The sequence below is a fragment of the Mus musculus genome, chromosome 3 (assembly GCF_000001635.26).
Source record: "Mus musculus strain C57BL/6J chromosome 3, GRCm38.p6 C57BL/6J".
In the NCBI taxonomy this organism is placed as follows: Eukaryota; Metazoa; Chordata; class Mammalia; order Rodentia; family Muridae; genus Mus; species Mus musculus.
Window position 1 is genome coordinate 98,913,478 of NC_000069.6, and position 20,640 is coordinate 98,934,117.

General features: G+C 41.0%; 1 long non-coding RNA gene across 1 annotated transcript in view; it reads right to left on the reverse strand.

The window, feature by feature from the left end:
* The window catches only part of Gm31880, a 34,696-nt gene extending 15,652 nt beyond the window's left edge, over window positions 1-19,044 (reverse strand). Inside the window, exon 1 of the long non-coding RNA XR_375888.2 lies at window positions 18,840-19,044. This is a non-coding gene — a long non-coding RNA (predicted gene, 31880). The remainder of the gene's footprint in view (window positions 1-18,839) is intronic.
* Between the last annotated feature and the right edge of the window lie 1,596 nt (window positions 19,045-20,640).

Below are 20,640 nucleotides of genomic sequence, written 5' to 3' on the forward strand. Positions count from 1 at the left end.
ATAATAATATAAGTAAGTAGGTTTTAAATGCCTGTAGAATAAATTTGAAAATGTCACAAGGTGGTAATAATTTATGCTACATGAAGGGGAATTGTGTTTGTTGGTATTGACAGCCAGTGTTCTGAGTGCTGTCCCGATATCCTATAGAAACTTCTTTTTATTCTTATGGATCTTCACCTGTTGGCAGCCACTCAAGAAAATAGACATTCATTGTGGACACAGTAATGTTGTATGAGTCTGACTGGGGTCTTCCGTTTGTGAGCTCCTGAGCCTTTGCCTGTCGGTCGCTTGCTTCCCTGTCTCTACACTAGATGCCAGCAGCGGCCTGAGATATTGCTCAGATCTCTGTGCTGTGCTCTCTGGTAGTTTTTAATGACAACTCAGTAAAACTGCTCCAGTTTTAAGCACACTGATGTCTTCATGGAAGTGGAAGGCAGCTATTAACATGCTGGTCCCTGATCACCATCTTTTCTGTTTCGGAGTAACAGTGTTAACCTTATGCAAGGCAACCTCACAGGTGAGCCTAGAGTGCCATGATGGGCTCTCATCCCTCCTCTGACTGCCGCTCCCCCACAGACCACATCTACTAGAGACTGACCATAAATATTTACCTTTCATTAAATGTGTCATCACTGCCATTCACACAGAGCCCCAAGAGCATTGCACAGAAGCTTGGGGCCATGTTCTGGGGACAGGGAACAGTGGTCCTGTGATTTCTTCTGACTCCTGACTCCTGGGTAGCAACATCCTTTAGTTCATACCCACATTCAGCCAAACAGAAGACTGAGTCAATGTAGTCTTTGCTTTTGCTCAGCAGAAGGAAAAAGAACTAGTACTTTGCAAGTAAACACATGTCTCTTGTAGGTTTCCAAGGATCTCATAATGACATGGGAAGACACAGAAGACATCATCAGGTGGTATATATAGCGCAGGGCTGTCCAGCAAATCCTCAGAGATGCTCCTGCAGATCACAGCAGCGTGTGGATGCTGATACCTGAGCCCATGACTAGTATGAGAACTGACGTTCAAATTGAGTTGAATATTTTTTATATATGTTTAAAAAGATGTATGTGGCAAGTGACCACTGAATTGAATAGGCAGATATGGGGTATGAAACAAAAGCTTTAACATGGGGCTTGCAAAAGTGTCCAGTCTTTTGCTAAATGTGTAGAAACACAGCAGATTCCTAAAGGCCTGGGGCTTGGCACCCATAGGTGGGCACTGGAAATTATTTTTCAATTGTCCTCTTTTGTCTTCTGGAAATCACAGAGCTATTGCACTCATGATCTCACTGCAACTGTACTCATCTGTGCAAGAATGGCACAAGACTGGTTCCCTCAGCATTTCATCAAGAACAGAAAAGTGTCCCCTGAGATCCGACTCTTCCATGAGGGACTACAATTAAAGTAGTTGGTGGAATTCTACATCATGTGGTAAAGCCACTTGTTGTCTCTGATCCAGTATATAATCTCCCATCATGCTTGAGTGAGAAAGTCTAAAGTCAGTGGACCACATGCAAAAGAAGGTATCAGAGTAAGGACGGACTGGGGGTGGTAGAGGAAGGGAATGTATAAAATTATTGAAACCTATTATATAGAGGTATAAAACAGCTAAGCAATAAACATTTTAAATAAATGTAACAACAACATTATCAACATATAAAATTTAGAAGTTATGTTTTGTGCTAAATACACAAAACTCTCTTCTTTCATTATTGTCCAAGCAGTACACTATATGACATGACCTTCATAAATAATATTGTAAATGCTCCATTGTGTTAAAGGTTGTAAGTGAAGCATAGGTGATTTGTATGTGTGTGTATGTATCCACATGTATGATATATGTCCTTTACATATGCATATATAGAGATATATGTACATTATGCATGTTATAGTACATATATACACACATATGTATGCACATATTATATATTTTATACATATAACTAAAACCCATTTATAAAGGTTCAAAATGTATATGTATATGTATATGTATATGTATATGTATATGTATATGTATATGTATATGTATATGTATATGTATATGTATATGTATATGTATATGTATATGTAATGAGCTTCACAGAGGTACTGAATTGGGATCTGGAGCTGGAAGCTGTTGTTACTGAAGTGGGCAGGTAACACTAGGGGGGAGAATTTGTCACAAAGAGTAAGATGAGCCTGCCACTTGTAATAGGAGCTTTCTACAATACAGAGATGAAAGGGAGCAGAGTCAAGATGTCGGTGTTGGAGAAAAGGAATGGAGGGCAATAAGCAAAGAAAGGAGGTGGGGATCATCCTTCAGTAGGTTCAAAGAAAACCAAGCATGCAGCAAGACCTCCAGGGGGCGCTCCAGACAAGGAAAAGGATGCCGACCCTGGTCTGCTGGCAAGGAGGGTAAACTGAGAGTGGAGAAGCTGAGACAGGCAGCAGACAGGCACCCATCTGTGTAACCAGAACCGGGGCAGAGCAATCACAGAGGACTGACATTTGGGCTTCAAGTGGAAGCTTGTCATATCTGCTGACTTAATGCTTCTCACATGTAATTTTCTTTCTCTTGTGCTTATTTAAATGAATGTTATGAATGGAATAAGGAAATCACTAAATTATACCAATTTCAAACAAGTTACAAGGAGCTCTGGAAGACAGTCAGTGTGGACAGAACCCAGCTCCTCATTCAAATGCAACATGCACAGTTGCAACGCTTCAACGAAAACTTTGGTAGGTGTTATGAGTGTTAATAGTTAGGAAAACGAGGCTCAAAAGAACATAGGAAGTTTGCTCAAAAATCATTCGTCTTGAATAGATGTCCATTTTAATCAAGATTCCAGCAAGATTCCAGGGTTGAAAGTCAGTGGCTTGAATGATTCTGAGTAACCTGAAATACTTGTTTGGAACAACTCAGTAGAAAAACGATTGGGAAATATGTAAATAAGACTCAAGTTTTGTGTATATTGTCTGATTTAACCCCTGGACTACTTTAAATTTATTGTGTTAACTGGTTCTCCCTCTCAGAAGTTTTTAATGTCAGTTGCAGAGGATTACTTTGAGCTATCAGTCTGAACCCACTGTCTTTGTACCTCCCAGCAGGATAGCTACTTATCAAATGATAACGATGCCAGCCAAGCACACTGGCTTGTGCACTTGGACAGAGTGTTTACATCCTTGTTCAGTTGTAGGGAGCATGGATCATCCTGGATGAACTGATGCCTCCTTCCTATGAGCTGCTAGCGCGGGTGTCATCTACACTCCTGTCAGTTAGTGATTCTAGGAATCTTAGATGTGATAACCCAGCATTTAGACTCTTTCAGTCCTTAGTCCTGACTTGCCTACTTGTGAAGACAGCCACCTCAGACCCTGCATGCCCAGTCCTGGTTGACTTGGCATTGCCAGTTGGCTAAATGGCTGGTTTTGATTGTGTTATAAGCATTCCTCCCAAAGACATGCATTTAAAATTCTGTGATACTGGGACTTAAGTCGAGGACACTTTTCCTCTATGAATTCTTCTGCAACACCTTGTTCCTCTGGCAAAAGCTCAAGGAACCAAGAGAGAAATCTGAAAAATCTGTTGAAATGACTACTAACAATACAAATTGCTCCAAATTCTATGAATAACTAACAGAAATAAGTTATCAATTGCTAGTTTGGCATATGGATGACTTGTCTAGTTAATAATTCTATTAAATTGATTTTTGACTGACTTTTTTTCAGCGGGGGGGGTGAGAGTGAACTTTCCCTTCCCTAGCAACTTTCAATCTTTCTGTCTCCTGAAACTGCTCCTGTTCTTGGTCACTTCATCTTGTCAAAAGATTTTACAGAGACAAAAAGCCAAAAGTCATGAATGATAACAATGGGAGGGGGTGGCTATTCTTATTATTCTTTAGACAGTTTGGCCTTGTGGAAAAGATTCAGTCAGTGTTCACAGCCACCATGGTCCTCTGTGTTGTTCACTGGCAATGTAACTCCTGGAAAGTGACTCATCTTTTCATGTGTGCTGCCTTCCTCCTCTGCTCTGCTCTGCTCTGCTCTGCTCTGCTCTGCTCTGCTCTGCTCCGCTCCCCTCCCCTCCCCTCCCCTTCTCCCTCCTTCCTTCCTTCCTTCCTTGCCTTCACCTTTCTTTCTTTCTTTCTTTCTTTCTTTCTTTCTTTCTTTCTTTCTTCCTTCCTTCCTTCCTTCCTTCCTTCCTTCCTCCCTCCCTCCCTCCCTCCCTCCCTCTCTCTCTCTCTCTCTCTCTCTCTTCCTTTGCCTGTAATGGAATATATATGTATACATATACACATAACATACATATATATCTATTTATGAGTATATATATGTATGCATGTGTATATATACATGTGTGTATACACATATATACAAATATGCATATATGTATATACATATATATGTATGTATAAACACACATTAGAGAAGGATTTTATGAGGATTAGTGGAATGGCCTATGGCACTGATTTGTACATGGAAACATTTCCATGCTGGGCTTTTGTTCTTCCCCATGTGACCTCCACTTTGCACCGTCTTCTCAGCAAGGTATAGCACATACTTCCAGCCTTTCCTATGGCTTTGTTTCACTCTCTCCATCTAAGCCATATTGACTCGGGTGCTATATCCCCACAGCTCAGTTCTGAGAATTGGCAGGATGAGCTGAGACAGTGAGGTGGCAGTCAGTACACATTGTCAACAGGAGCTGCTTTAGCAGACATTGTGGGTTGTGCATGCACAACTCACCTGGTGTCAACTTTCAATCTCAGCTAAAATTTCTTAGAAATCTGAGGGGGTTTTTTGTTTTGTTTTAGTTTTGGGTTTTTTTCCCCTACCTTCTTTCTTACAATCATGTGCTTAGAAAAAGCAGCTCTGTTACTTTGATGAAAGATTAGGTGCTTTGTTCTGTTTTGCTTTGTTTTGCTTTGCTATGCTCGGTTTGAGATGAGAATGGTACTCAGTTCTAGTCGATGTATATGAGGGATGTTTTATAGATGTTTCTAATAAAGAGTTTGCCCTTCTTAGACACAGCCACTACTGGAGATTGCCATGTTTGTGAATAACAGTATACTTGAGACTGTTAGATGTAAGGAGGGCTACCAAGCCTGTAAGACAAGATGCTAGGAGAAGTATGGACCCTGAGTGCTGTGACATTATCATGGAGGAACTCTTAAGCAATCCTGGAAATACTGTGTTGGGATTCCTTGCCTTGGGTCATTCTATCAGATACAATAATAACTACTGGGGTTATCAAAGAAAGGGAAACCAGACACGGTAGAATATTGCTGTCATTGAGCATGCTTTCTTGCAAAGAGTATGTACGAAGAATGGCCTGAGTGCTTGGGCAAACTATTAGTGAAGCTTATTGCCAGGGACATGAGGACCACCAGCGACTGTTGTCTCCCTACCCCAATAACCCAGCTCTGCCTCTGCCTCCTGACTCCTCTACCCTTGTCTATCATCACCACTCCAGTTTTCTCACAGACCTCTAGTGGCAGTGGCTGTGGTCTGTGAGGTTTAATAAAGATCATAGTCCAGTGCAGAATAATCCACCATAGCGTTAAGAATGCTTCCTGGGGCTTCCAGGAGCCTTCCAATGCCTCTGCCATACCTGCAGTGATAGAAAGAAGGACATGCTATTCAGCAGGGCAAGCACTGGAAGAAAGATCCTCATTATCTCAAACACAGATGCTACTAAAGGAGGCGGGAGTGTTCTGGTTCTCACATGAATGGGAGTGTGAGCCCGAGAGCCAGTCTAGCTATTTGAATTCTGCCTTCACCTTTTTCTGAGCACACTATCTCAGTGCTTGATAAATTAGTGAGCCTCTCTGTTCTTTGCTTTCCTCATCTGCAGAATGGATTCAATAATACCAATTACCATAAATGGTCACTATGAAGATTAAACAAATGAAATAATGGATATAGATGGTTATGGGACTTTCAAGGACTGAGTTGCAGATAAGTCAACATTAGCCTTTGTTCGAGGAAGCTGAAAACTTAGGGTAATTATTCTGTAGCATCAGAAAGAGCAGATAACTGAGAGAACATAACCTTCCAAACACTGAAACCTGCCTGCTTTCCTTGATTTATTCCTTCTTTCTTTCCTTTTAGTCTTTCTAGATTTCTTGTCTTTAATTTTTTTCCTTCATATTGAAAATAGATTCTTTCACACATACTACATCCTGATTATGGTTTTCTCTCCCAGTTCCTCTCCACTTCACCTCTCATCCTGATCCACTCCCTTTATGTCTCTCTAAAGATAAGAACAGGTTTATAGGAGATAACAATAAAATACCGCAAAATAAAATATAGTAAGACAAAACAAAAACTGACACATCAGAGTTGAACAGGACAATCAAACAGAAAGAAAAGAACCCAAGAGCAAGTACAAGAAGCAGAGACCAACTCGTTCACACACACTCTGTAATCGCATGAAAACATGAACTGGAAGCCATAACCTGAGCACAGGTGCACAGAAGACCTGTACAGACCTGGCAGGCACTGTGAATGCTGCTTCAGTTTGTTAGTTCATAAGAGCTCTTACCCTGTTGATTAAAAAGCCTTGTTCCCTTGGTGGCTACATCCCAGTTGGCTCTTCCACAGGGTTCTCTAAGCTCCAAGGAGAGGGGTTTGCCACCTACTCAAGGCTTAGAATTCTAAGGTCTCTTGCTTTCTGCTTAATTTTATTTCCAATTTTTTCTTAGATGTGATGTCAATAATCATGCCCATTTTTCCCATTAAACCAGGCATTTGTTTCTACTTTTATAGTTCAAAGCCACCACTAACCCTGTGATTTAAGACTCTCCTCTCTTCTGAGTTGTCAATGGCTTCCAAGCAAGGATACTGGGTGCTCTTTGCACTTAATTGCAGACTAACTATGACTTGGTTCTCCACTCACTGGCTATTCTTTCTCAGCTTCCTTTGGCCATTCCATTGTTACCATCTTGATTTCAAAATATCAGTGTCCCTGTAGGCCATGAGAATTAATTCCTTGTTTCCAGCTACTAAGGCCATCACACCTAGTCAGAACAAGGGAGTCCTGCAACTGACTGTCCTACCAGACATGCCCTCGAATGCAAGGACACTGTTCACCTGCCATTTTTTACCAGACGACTGTGACAGAATGTGTAGGAGGAATGAGTCATCATATCATGACTGGCAGCCCATGCATGCCCAACAGCTGCATCTGCATTTTGCAACCTTAAGATTCTGCCTGGCATACAGAGACAAATGACAACAGAGCACATTACCTGGTCAGCCAATCAGATGCTGCCAGCAACAAGGGGCAAGATGTCATGGACCAATGGGGCATGGGTGGAAGGTATAAAGGCACTCGTCAATTCTGCAATAAATGAGTTTGCTTCTGTTTCTCACCTAACTCTCAGATTCTATGTCATTGACTCTTGAGCCTTCTTACTCCCTACCCACAAGGACCATCCAAAGGGACTAAGGACTAGGGCAACAAGAATGTAAGGATTTTAGAACTGCAATTTCACAGGACGTGCCTAACTTAAGCCAAACAGTGACATCATCAGTATACGGGATGTATTATACGCTCCCTCCTTGCATCCTTGTGTATACCTCATTTTGTTGCTGTTTGTCTGTCCTACTCTATCTTGTATATGGATTTTATGTGGCTTGTGACTTCACTTCCCAACACTTCTCCAAAACACCCACACTGTTGCTTGTAGCAGAAGAGTTGAATAAACATGATGGTTCACTTAACATGTCATTTTTAACTTGGGAATCCCACCTTAAATGCTTTATTTTGATAAAAATAGTGAAAGGTACTGAGGGGGAAATGACTGAATCACATTGGTCTCCTTTGCAGAGGCAGAGATGTGAGGACAAAGAAAGGCACACATATGGCTTCTCTTCCTGACTGCGTCTGCTTCCATGTCAGGGAAAATAACCCTACGTTTCCTTGCATTTATTTTTGTTTATTATGAAAAACAAGGCTAAGCTTAAGATGGGTCAGGGTATCAGAGAGCAAGTGAGTAAGGGGATAATATTGAAGTACTTGAGAGTGTGTGGAGTGAGCAAGCTGGTACATGCCTTTCTTTCCTTTTTTAATTTTTAAAAATAACCAAACCTGGTAGAAATTCTTACTTCCTACTTTCTTCCCAGGGGTTATCTATGAGGCCATCCTAGTTTTTGCTTGCTGGCATTCCGCAGAGGGAGACAATTTTTAAAATCTCTTTAAAAAAGCTGATACTATGTCCACAATTCCATATGAAAACAGACTTAAAGACCACCAAAACCCGTATGGGCCCCAGAGCTGCACAGAGCCCTGATGAATGGATAGGACCACATTATAAGGGTCTCCAGAGAATAGGGCAAAAGTTACTGACTGTCTTCCTGAAATATACCAGCAAGAATGTGAGCCTTAATTAACGAAGCCCAAGGTTGATTTTTCTTGCTGCCTTTTTCTCTGAAAGACAAATAATAAGAAATGAATGAGGTTGGAAGCAAATGAGAACCATATTGGGAAAGTGAAACATAGTCAAACTTTTGGCTGAGCTGGTTGCAAAGAGCTAAAGTTCTTTAATCATCTCATAGAAGATGTAACCAAAAAAATGCAATTTGAAACACATACACACACACACATACACACATACACACACACACATACATGCACACACACATACACACACCCAAACACACTCACACACTCACATATGCACACATGCACACACATTCACAGACACACACTCCCACACCCTCATTGTTTTTCACTGCAGATGAATCAGAATGGTAAGATGGTGGAGACAGGATCTGATGAGAACCATACCTGCTCTCCACCTACTTTATAAAAAGCCTTGGCAACCACATTGGGGAACCCATCTATCGGTTCTTATAACTTAAATGTGTACTGTACAATGTTCATTGACCCCAATAAGCCCCTACACAGCCGAACTTGGTCATGGGTTGGGCATATGCTAAAATGGTAGCACACTGAGGATCCAAATTTTTCTGAGAGACGTGTTTCTAGAAGAAGATGAATCTGTTTGAAAATCAAAGTACATTACATCTGAAAGTGGGCAAGGCCAACTATAATACGATTTAGATAAGTCTTTATTAGAAATAAGATAGCCCCTTACTAGTGAACAAATTGATAAAACACAGAGAAGTTTTTCTTATGTGTGGGTTGGCCAGGTCAAATGTATACAAAGAACCCTCTCCACTCCCCTGTGACTCACAGCACTTCAGTTTGGGGATTTAAAAGGTGTTATTGTCTTTGCCAATAAAGAGACAGAAGACACATCTGTCTTGCTTTGTGGCAATGAAGGCACATGATGGTGATGGAAACTTTTCTATTACAGCCCCACTTAGGTTGATAGCAAATAAATACAACTTACTGTGAGAGTATTTTAATGCATCTTATAATATTTACTTTTCTTAAAGGGAATGACTTAGCTTTCTGGTTTCCTTGTCTCATTATTTATTGTTCTCTAGGGAAGGGTGGAGTTCCTTAGCTTCTGAGTCTTCTGGACATGCTCAGCTCAGTCTCTCCTTCTTTTGGGGAGAAAGTTAGTTGTTCACAGAGAGGACTCATCTTGATCTCTTAGGGAAGACCATTTCCCACTTTCAGAGTCCAGAGTGGGTAAGCTCACTTGAGTGTCAGATATATATAACTTCAAGTGTGGCTTCTGGATGAAGCAAAGTGTATTTCCAACTTCACGTGCCAATTACTTCTTTTGTTAATATGTACAGAACAGAGAGGTGGGGGGTTTTAGTGGCTGTTCCTAGATGCCCTCTACATAGTTTAAAATGGCAAGATACTGAATGGAGAACTTAAAAAATGAAACTGTTCAGACCATGGCTTTCTTTTTTTTAGGTGACTGAACTTAGGGAAGACATTGCTACAGTCTAGAGAGGAGTCACCTAAAAGTCCATGTGGACAACGGCTTGGTTTCTAGATTGGTGCTATTGAAAGGTGGTAGAAACTGTAAAAGAAAGACCTACCACGAGGTCTATAGGTCATTGGAGGTATGGCCTTGAAGGGGATTGTTGGACCCTGTCTCTTCTTTCACTTCCCAGACACATGGCAAGAAGTTTTGCTCTCATGCATGTTGTGATGGCTGCTCTTATCAACTATAGAGAATCCAAAGTCACCACCAGGGAGTTAGATATCCACCCATGCCTTTGTGAGATTGTATGGATTATGTTTATGTCAGTTGATGTGGGAAAGCCCAACTTAACTGTGGGCAGTACCTGGGCTGGGTAAGTAGTGAAAGCAAGCTGAGAAAGAGTCAGCATACATCCATACATTGCCATCTGCTTCCTTGCCAAGGATACAATGTGACCATCCCTCACAATGATGGATTGTAACCTTGAACTGTGAGCTTAAATAAACCATTCCCTCCTGAATTTGCTTCTTTTGGAGTATTTCATCACAGCAACATGAAAAGAAACTAAGACATATGTTCTTGCGGTGACATGCTTTCACAGCCCTGCCTCTCACCCCAACCCCAAAATGGGCCAATTGATCATTGAAGAAACTTTTAAAACTATGAGACAAAATAGATCCTTCTTTCTAAAAGTTGGTTATCCAGAGTATTTATCACAGTGCCATACAGTTAATTAACATGGATGTACTGATTTTGTATACTTCATTTTTATGAATTTAAATTGCTTCATAAAACTATTAGTTTAGAGTTATATGTGCAGTAGAATACTGTCTTAGTCAGGGTTTCTATTCCTGCACAAACATCATGACCAAGAAGCAAGTTGGGGAGGAAAGGGTTTATTCAGCTTACACTTCCACATTGCTGTTCATCACTGAAGGAAGTCAGGACTGGAACTCAAGCAGGTCAGAAAGCAGGAGCTGATGCAGAAGTCATGGAGGGACGTTCTTTACTGGCTTCCTTCCCCTGGCTTGCTCAGCCTGCTCTCTCATAGAACCCAAGACTGCCAGCCCAGAGATGGTCCCACCCACAAAGGGCCTTTCCCTTGATCACTAATTGAGAAAATACCCCAAAGCTGGATCTCATGGAGGTACTTCCCCAACTGAAACTCCTTTCTCTGTGATAACTCCAGCTTGTGTCAAGTTGACACATAAAACCAGCCAGTACAGATACCAAATAAAGACTTATTTATTTCAATGTGTTCTCAGAGAAAATTTCCAGCTAGAGAAGCCTCCAACGCCCTGTAAAGGCCCATCCTGTGCATCTCTGGGGGTTTCACAGAATTGAATGATCACACTATCTGTTCTGGGAGAGGAGTACTAGTGGACTTTTGATCTTTCAACACTCACAAGCTTGCCTCTGTCTTAGAGAAGAGAACCTATAAAAAGACACTATACAATTTTTGCAAAAGTATCCCTTTAGGAGAAAATGAGAGTGAACTACTGCAGGTAGAGCAGGATTTCCTTTAACACCAAAGGTAGGGAAGACCAGGGGAGTCCCTAAAATTCATATTATCTTGAAGATAAAAGGAATCACAGTTGGAAACACAATGACTAGCCTTCCCAAGAAGCAGCTAACCATGATCATGTAAATGTTGAAGAGCACTAACTACAAAAGTTTAGTGTCAAAGCTAGAAGAACTAGCTCTCCTTTCTGGTAGCTGACTAAAGACTGGCTAATCTATACTCATATCCACTGCATGTCTGATCTGACTTCTTTCTTTCTTTCTTTCTTTCTTTCTTTCTTTCTTTCTTTCTTTCTTTCTTTCTTTCTTTCTTTCTTTCTCTCTCTCTCTCTCTCTCTCTCTCTCTCTCTCTCTCTTTCTCTCTCTCTCTTTCTTTGTTTTTTTTTTTGTTTTGTTTTTCGAGACAGAGTTTCTCTGTGTAGCTCTGGCTATCCTGGAACTCACTTTGTAGAGCAGGCTGGCCTCAAACTCAGAAATCTGCCTGCCTCTGCCTCCTGAGTGCTGGGTTTAAAGGCATGCACCCAGCTCCTGATTATCTGATTTCTAATAGCCATACTCAAATATGTTAAAGCTCAGCTGACCTATGAAGGTCATATCTGGTGTAGCTCAACGTAGTTCCATAAGCCAGAGTGCATAAGGTTTCTAACAGTCCAGTATTAGAACAGACAACTAGTTTCCCTTTTCTTTATTGGTCAAGCCACGTGTCTACGTTTAAATTTAAGATTTGGGAAATGCACTCTGTAATTTATAGTGAAAAATCTTCAAATTCATACATCAAAGGGCATAGATGTAGGGTGGGATGAAGAACTGAGACAAGTGATGCATTCTGTCAGCATGGAAGGGGACACACTTAGGCACACATGGCACACTTCACAGTGTGGGGCTTCGTTAGACATAAGGACACAGGTGCCAGTGCTTATGCTCCGAAGAACAAGGGCAGAGCAAGGAACTGGAAACTTGAGATACAGTCTATGTCGGAGCTCTGCAGTAATCCAAGGAAGACCATCATAGATAGAAGTGAAGAGTAATTCTTAACTCATGTGGGGATTGGGAGGGATTGTAAATTCTCCCCCTGGAAGAAAACTGCAAGTGTCGTGAAATGCTTGGACAACTAAAAGGTTCTATAGAAAAAAACTAGAAACTACGGATATTCTGTATTCCCTGATAATAAATATAACACATGTAAGCATGAAGCTAAATCAAAAAGGAAATGGATATATATATGTACCGTGGGTTGCTGGCACAGATACCTTCATGTGAAAACTAACAATTCAGTCAATAGGGCATAGAGAACACCACAAGAACATGGCCCTCTAAACCAACTATGCAGGGAATATATGAGTTCACAGGGACTAAAGCAACAAGCACAGGCCTAGTTGGGTGTAAATCAGGTCTTCTGTGTATATATTATAGCTATTAACTTAATATTTTTATGGGACCCCTGACTATGAGAACAAGTGGGCCTCTCACTCTTGTGTCTGCTCTTGGGACTCTTCTCCTCCTGCTGGGTTACCATGTCCAACTTCGATATGAAAGTTTTTGCCTCATCTTATTATATGTTTTACTTTGTCATGTTTGCTTGTTATCTCTAAGAAGCCTCTTTTCTAATAAAACACAGACCTGAAGGGGCAAGGAGGTGGGGAGGAACTGCGAGGAGCAGAGGGAGGGGAAACCATAATCCGGATATACTGTAAGGGAAAAGACTCTATTCTTTTCATTCTTTCTTTGTCTAATTTTCTAAAAGTGATAGCTACAAATACTGAGGAAAGGCCATCACTCTTATCTGGAAATGGTCAGTGCTTTGGAGTAGAGGTTACAGGTAATTTATATTACTCCACTCCTTCAAAGTAGCTTTGAAATAGGCCCCCACCAACGTATCCAATGAAAACTTAACCCCAAGAGCAATGATTTCTGTTTTGTGTCTCTGCTTCAGACAAGGAATACCTTTTCCCACCAGGTAGATATCTCCTGCCATACTTGCCCTTTGCTATTTTCAGTATGTGGATCTCCCAGCATACCTCTCCCAAGGCCTCATTCTGTGCCCAATGTAGAGTGCTGGTCTAGAGGTAATAAGCAAATTTTCTTAAGGAGCAAAGAAGAAACTGTAGGTCCTACATCAGTGGTTCTCAACCTTCCTAATGCTACAAACCTTTAATACAGTCCCTCATGTTGTGATGACCCCCCCCAACCATAAAATTATTTTTGTTAATACTTGATAACTGTAATCTGGCTGCTGTTCAGAATCATAATGTAAATATCTGATGGGGAAGATATTCTGATGTGCGTCCCCTGTGAAAGAGTTGGTTGACCCTAAAGGATCATAACCCACAGGTTGAGTACCACTGTCATCCAGGCTTTTAATGGACCCACATTTGAAATCTTTGTATTTCGTTTACCTCTCAAAGCAAGAAGTAATCACTGCCTATGTTGCTTCCCTTTCATCTTTGAATAGATGAAGTTTAGGGGTCATGGCTCTATGGTCCCCAGTAAAAATGAGATGGGGAAGGGATTCTATGGTTTGTGAGTATCATTGTCCTTTGAGGCAAAGGATGTAAGGGCATAAAGATGGTGTCACTAAAATTATAAGCTTGAACTTTATGCTGATTGTATTTATTGTCATATAGACAGCATATAATGACAGGGTTTTAAAGTCTGTGTTCATTCAGAGATGATGCACCTAACCCTTAAGAGACTGGAGGCCCCAGGGAGTTTAGAGGTCAGGTGGGGTGAGGGGGTGGGGCATCCATGTGGAGACTGGATGGGGTGGGGAAGAGGTGTGGGGTGGATGGAGGGAGGGGCAGGGAATGGAAGACAGAGTGTAAAAAATAAACTAAAAATAAAATAAATTTTTTTTAAATTTTTAAAAATTTGTCCTTGCATATAGACAAGGACACAAATTCTGGATTTACTAATGATTAGTGGATAATTTTGGATAGTTGACTCATTCTACATATTGTTTTTAGAGAAGGGAAAGGTAATATGTTAGTAGTTAAGATTAAAATAAATGAGTTGATGTGTATGAAGTATATAAATAAAATTGGTACTTGATAAATAATAGCCAATCTAGATACTCTTCAACCAGAGCAAACAGAGCAAACCAGGAAAGTGCCAGTTTTATTCTTCCTATGTCAGGCCCAACTTTCTGTCTTGAATCTCCACTTAAATTAACAGTGACACACTAATGTAATTTCTTAAGTAGACCCATTAAACCTGCTGATTTCTCAGTCACTGCAGGAAAATTTATGAGCAAAGTCACAGTGAAGATTTTCTTCTCCCACTTCCTCCTCATGTTGGTGGGCAGTTCAGCCACAAATGTCTGGTTGCCTTTGCTTATGCATCCAAGTGTTTCAGAGACATGAGCATAGACATACACTCCATGTGCTTGTTTGCTTTGGTCCTCTGATAACACTGCTTCCCAGGAGCCCTGCACTCTGTGTAACTATGCTATGCTCCCACACACCAGGAATCCTCTAGGATGCAATTATTACCTCCTAGAACTCCATGTCTGGACTTCATTCTTTTGAACCAGAATTCCCCTCTGATGGCCTTAAGATCCCCAGTGGGCTCACTTTTTCCCAGATCGATTTTACGTCTTGATGTAATAGTTACTTTTCTCATTGTTGTGATCAAATGTCAAACAGTAAAAGCAACTTAAAGGAGAAACACTTTAGTTTGGCTCGTAGTTCAGAGAAACGAGTTCCACCTTGGTAGGAAAGGTGTGGCGGAAGGAGGGACCTAGGCCATGGAGCTGGTCAGGAAACAGAGAAAGAGGAAGAGTAATTTTCATCAGGTCTTTTCTTTCCTTTTTCTACTCAGCTTGGCATGTCAGGTCACAGGGTGATACCGCTTGTATTTAGGTGTTAGACTCTGCTACCTCAGTCAACCACATGGAAATGTCCTCATGGGCACACCTAGAGCTAAATCTGTCAGATGATTTCAAATCAAGACAAGTTGACAGTAAAGATTAATCATTATCCTCAGCAATGGTTTCAAATGGCCCTTCATTCAAGGTGACACACCAGGATGGTCTCTGGCTGCACCATGTCAAGCTACTACATCAGCCTCATTTTCATATATAGGTCACATTAATGACTCTGTAGATATCTTTCATACAGAAAATAAAACTCATGTTCTCTCCATTCTCAGGCGACCCAGTTTAAAAGAAGTTGGGTATTTCCACTAGACACATGTGCATCCATGGTTTCATTATTGGAAAAATATCCAACTTCTGTATGACACCTGGCTTTCTTCTACATTATCCCTCCAGTCTCTATCCCACTTTTTTTCCTATTGGCTGGATAGTGGGGGAAGATACAGAGTACAGAAGAAACCCTGCCTACAACAGTTTCTTTCTAAAGCCTGGGCATGTGTTCGTTTTTCTGCTATGTTTGGATTATACACAGCTATTCAGGGCACAAGCAAATGACATGTCTGAGAATGTGTATGGGAAGCACTTTCATCAGTCTTATGCATATTTTCACATCAATGTTCTATCCCATTCATCTTTTCATCTGGTCTTTGTTCCATAGGGTAGGTAGCATAGCACACCTTCCAGGAGTCCTCAAGACAGAGAGTTTTGTTTGTTCTAAAAAGTGAAGCAGGATCTAAAGACAAGAGATGTTATGAGGACAAGGAAAGGAAAACAGATCCTCAACCCAGAATCTGGATGAAACCTCCAACCAGCTGAGAATCAAAAATTCCAGCACAATTAACAATTAACTTCTTCCCTGCCCAGCTGTAAACCTGGGACTTTCTGGTAATCTCACCAAAAAAGCCATTCACAGTTAAAGTAAATGCCCTAGGTTCCTTCTTTTCTCCAGCCATAGTGATTTCTGATTTTACTTTATCAGATTGTAAACCCATCCCAGGCATCCTTGGAACTGTAATCCCCTGAAATTGCTACTGTTGAAAAGGTTAAAGATGAAATGGGGATAGAAGAGGTGAGAGTCTCTTAGAAACTTGTTGAGCATATGAACTAACCAGTACCCCCGGAGCTCGTGTCTCTAGCTGCATATGCATCAGAAGATGACCTAGTCTGCCATCAGTGGAAAGAGAGGCCCATTGGTCTCGCAAACTTTATATGCCTCAGTACAGGGGAACGCCAGGGCCAAGAAGTGGGAGGTGGGGGGGGGTGGAGGGGAGGGTTTGGGGGACTTATGGGGTAGCATTGGAAATGTAAATGAAGAAAATACCTAATTAATAAAAAAAGAAACTTGTTGAGCAATGAAATTCCAAATGCTTCCAAAAAACCCGTGTACATCCACAACTAGGATGCACGCATACATGTGCACATATGCATACTTGCGTGTGCACGCGCGCGCGCGCGCGCGCGCGCACACACACACACACACACATCACTCACACACATCATACAACAAATAAATCACTCATATGTACACAGACATCATATACATACCACACTCCACACACATACATACCACACAAGTAACACACATGCACATACACCCCACACACATACCACACAGATCACACATACACATACCACACAAATCTCACACACACACCAAACAAATCACTCACACCCCATATGCACATGTTGTATACACACCACACCACCCCCCCACACACACACACACACAAATCACACAACATATAAATCATTCATACAGACACAGACATCATATACATACCACATTCCACACACATACATACCACACAAGTCACACGCATGCATATACACTACACACACACACACACAGAGAGAGAGAGAGAGAGAGAGAGAGAGAGAGAGAGAGAGAGAGAGAGAGAGAGAGAGAGCCTTGGAGAAGCATGGGTCACACTTGAGAAAGTCTTACTCCTTTCCTGAGTGCCTCGCATCCTATTAACCCCAGAGCTTATGATCTATGTTAAAATGTCTTTCAATAATGTCAAACAGTGCTTCATACTACCTTGTTTTTCTTTGCTGAAATCAAGAGCCTAATTGTATCTGAATAGAAGTTCTTGAAAGATTAAAAGGACACCCAAGGCTGGGATACCTCCTGTCCTGCCATCACTGACAAAAGGAATCAACCAATTGAGAAGAATAGCATTGACTGGGCATGCAGTGGCCTGGGCAGGCTCCAGACAGGGTTTTTTATTCCTAGGTGACTTTGAGCATATAATCATTAGATACAAGACTTTTTTTATTTCAAATTATAGACAAAATATCAACTATTTTCCTCAAAATTTTTATAAAAGTCCTTCAATGATATTGTTGTAGGTCTTGAAGTGTTGTACCATTGGTAAGGCAACTAAAATCTCAAATAAGCCTTTTCCTTATCTACCCTACAACTGAGCTCATGTTAGTAATTTTTTTATATATCATTAAAACAGACTGAGAAAAGTTAGATGCTCTACCATGCTGAAACAAGAGCTGGCTCCTACCAGGTTGCATGTGCTTCTATGTCAGAGACACTTTTCCTCTATATTTTAAGTGACATCCATTCAGTTCTTTCTTATTTTAATAATTAAATAGCAACTATGTTACACTTATTTTTAAGTGATATGCAAATCACTGGGTATGCCTGACTCTCAACATGCAACTGTTATATTGCTTTGAACTTCAAGGAAAGGAGGGGTACAGACCTAAGGTAAGCAGTGGTAGGAAAAAGAAAGAAGCAGTCCGTATTCAACTGCTTAGAATTTCTCCTTCTAGTTGACCAAGAACACAAGCTCACTCTTTCTGTTAAATAAAAGTCTATACCGTTCCAGCAGTGTAAATGATAAGACCTGTTTCTAGGGTTAATAGGACTAACAGTTTCTTTTTGTAATTTTATATTTTTTTAAATGTACAGTTATATACTTAAGTATGAAATGTAGTTATTATATTATAATAATTAAGAATCATTGCATTCTTTACTTGTATTGGCCTGCTGGCAGGAAGTCAAACAGCCTCTGAGGGGGGGATGGAGGATTAAAGATAGGAAATGTGGAAAGAAGATGCAAGAGACAGAGATGGGAGAACCACAGGTCAATACCATTGCCAGCCTTGAGTTTATTTTTCTAAGCCCTTTTATACCTCACAGTTCTGTGGGAGGCAAAGCCACAAGCTAACTGAAACATTGCTGAAATATACACATAAGACATCTGTTCCCATCCAAAAGCCTCCCTGTTCCTTCCATCAAGGTCAATAGAACCTGCAGCCCCTTGCCTTGAGCCTCAAGTGCACCTCCTCTTACCGTTCCATGCTTCAGCTGGCTGGGAAACCTGCCAACAGACCTTGACCTGCCTTGACTGCCTAGATAGCAGATATCTCTCCCTCTCTCTCTCTCTCTCTCCCCTCTGCTTCAGAGAAGTGCCCCAACATTTACTAAATATTAAAATAGATCAATGGATTATTAATGCCTAGAGGTAATTTTTGAAGACCTTCATAAAAAGAGTTATGTCTCTCTTTTGATTAGGCTTTTGTGTTGCTTTGTTCTTATTACAAAATTTCAACACAAAACTTTCAAAAGTTGATAGTTTGTCAGTATTCAGCAGTACTTACCATGGAACCTCTGAAGCAAGAATAGTAATTAATGTGTTGACATGCAGACCCTCATCCTGAATGCATTTCTATGCTCAAGAACTTTCATTCAGGAATTAACACACTGTGACCTAATGGCTGAGCATGGCTTCTGCAGAATTAAAAAGTGACTAAAACAGCAGTGAAATGCAATAAAATGAATGTGTTTCCAAGAGGCAAAAAATGTGGCTCAAGAGACCCTGAAATATCTTTGTGTTTGTTTAACAACAAAAGCTCTGCCAATCCTTCTTTGGACTTTGGAACTCTTAGTCTGACATTATCCACACAACTCTGGCTTTAGAATTTGACCAGTTTGCATTTTCTTTGTAGTCTTTTGAGTCACCCATTTACTTAGTAGCTACATTGTTTGTGTTTTGTATAATATCCCTGAATGACCTACTTTCTCAGGAAATGCACCTTCCAACATGAGGTTGTTGCAAGTACTGGAGAGAGGTTGGAAAGATCTTTAGCACATTGCTAGATTCCCCATGCACCCCCTCCCATTTCCTCTTACATAATACCTTCAAACTCCCTAATATGACAAAGAGAGTGACTGTACATTTTCTAAAGTGGGGGTCAGGGCCATCCAAGCGTTGAAGAGGTTTAGAGCCTTCACTGATAGACTTGAGTGGGCATGAAATGTAGTATGCTGAGGGTTGGGCATATGACAGTATTTTTAATCAGGGAGATCAGCAAGAAGGATAGCTCTGGCCTTTGCAGGTTCTTAGTTAAACCTACCCATCAGGACTCTATGTTCCTGAGCCTTGAATTCCTGCCCCGTTTTGTCCCCAGTCCTAGAGAAGCAGCTCAGTGTTAGGGCTTCTTGGATCAGGAGAGAGGAAAAGAAAGCAAAGATCTCTAGACCTTGAGGGTGAGATGCTGGGACAAAGTGTCTGAGCTCAAGGACTTGAGAACAAATGCAAGGGAACCCAAAGCAGAGACACCAAGTCCAAATCCTAGGACAAAAGAAATGGCCAATGGGAGGCAAGGGATCCCTTGGCTGAATTGCAGCTCTAGGCTAGTTCATGTACAGTCTAGGAGCCAATATTTCATCTCTACATCCTTGCACTGTTGTTATCTGAAGGGAAATTCCTTCTCATCTTGGTGCCTTTGTAAAGATTTTGTCAGAGCTGTACCCTGCTCCTTGTAAGAGTTAGATCTTCATTGGCATGAATTGAAGCTCAGTGTCCATGGGGTTGGGATTTTGGGGTTGGAACCTCTCTGGAAGATCTGTGTCTCCATAAATTACAATCAAACAGTACATTTGTCTTGACTTCTCCAGAGCAGAACATTCGTAACGGAACCACCATCTTTATTGTCCATTCTCACTCATGTTTCCAACACTGCCCTGTAAGGTCATTTGTAGGTTGCTGTGATTTCAGAGGCTTGGCATAAGAATTGATTCTTGGCCCTATCCCCTAATCTCACTGTGGTTCCTGCCCTATGTAAGTTGTCTACTGACCCCTCTCTCAGTTTCTCCATCTGGGAAATGGGAATAACAAGCCTTCTATTGAAACATGAAGATGGATAAGAAACAGCCTTCTTTTTAAAAATTTCCTACATATGTAAGAGGATGTTGAATAGTTCACAGATGTTTACAGGGATAAAGTCAGGCACACTTTGGAACCAAACAGGGCTGTGGAACTTGAGGGGGGCAATTCGTTGTTCAATACTTGAGAGGGAGTGGCTGGTGTTCTATTATCACCTATTATTGTCTGATGACATCAACAGGGACTAAAAACTAGTGGAATCAGTAGGTTGTAGAGGAAAAAAAAACATTAAA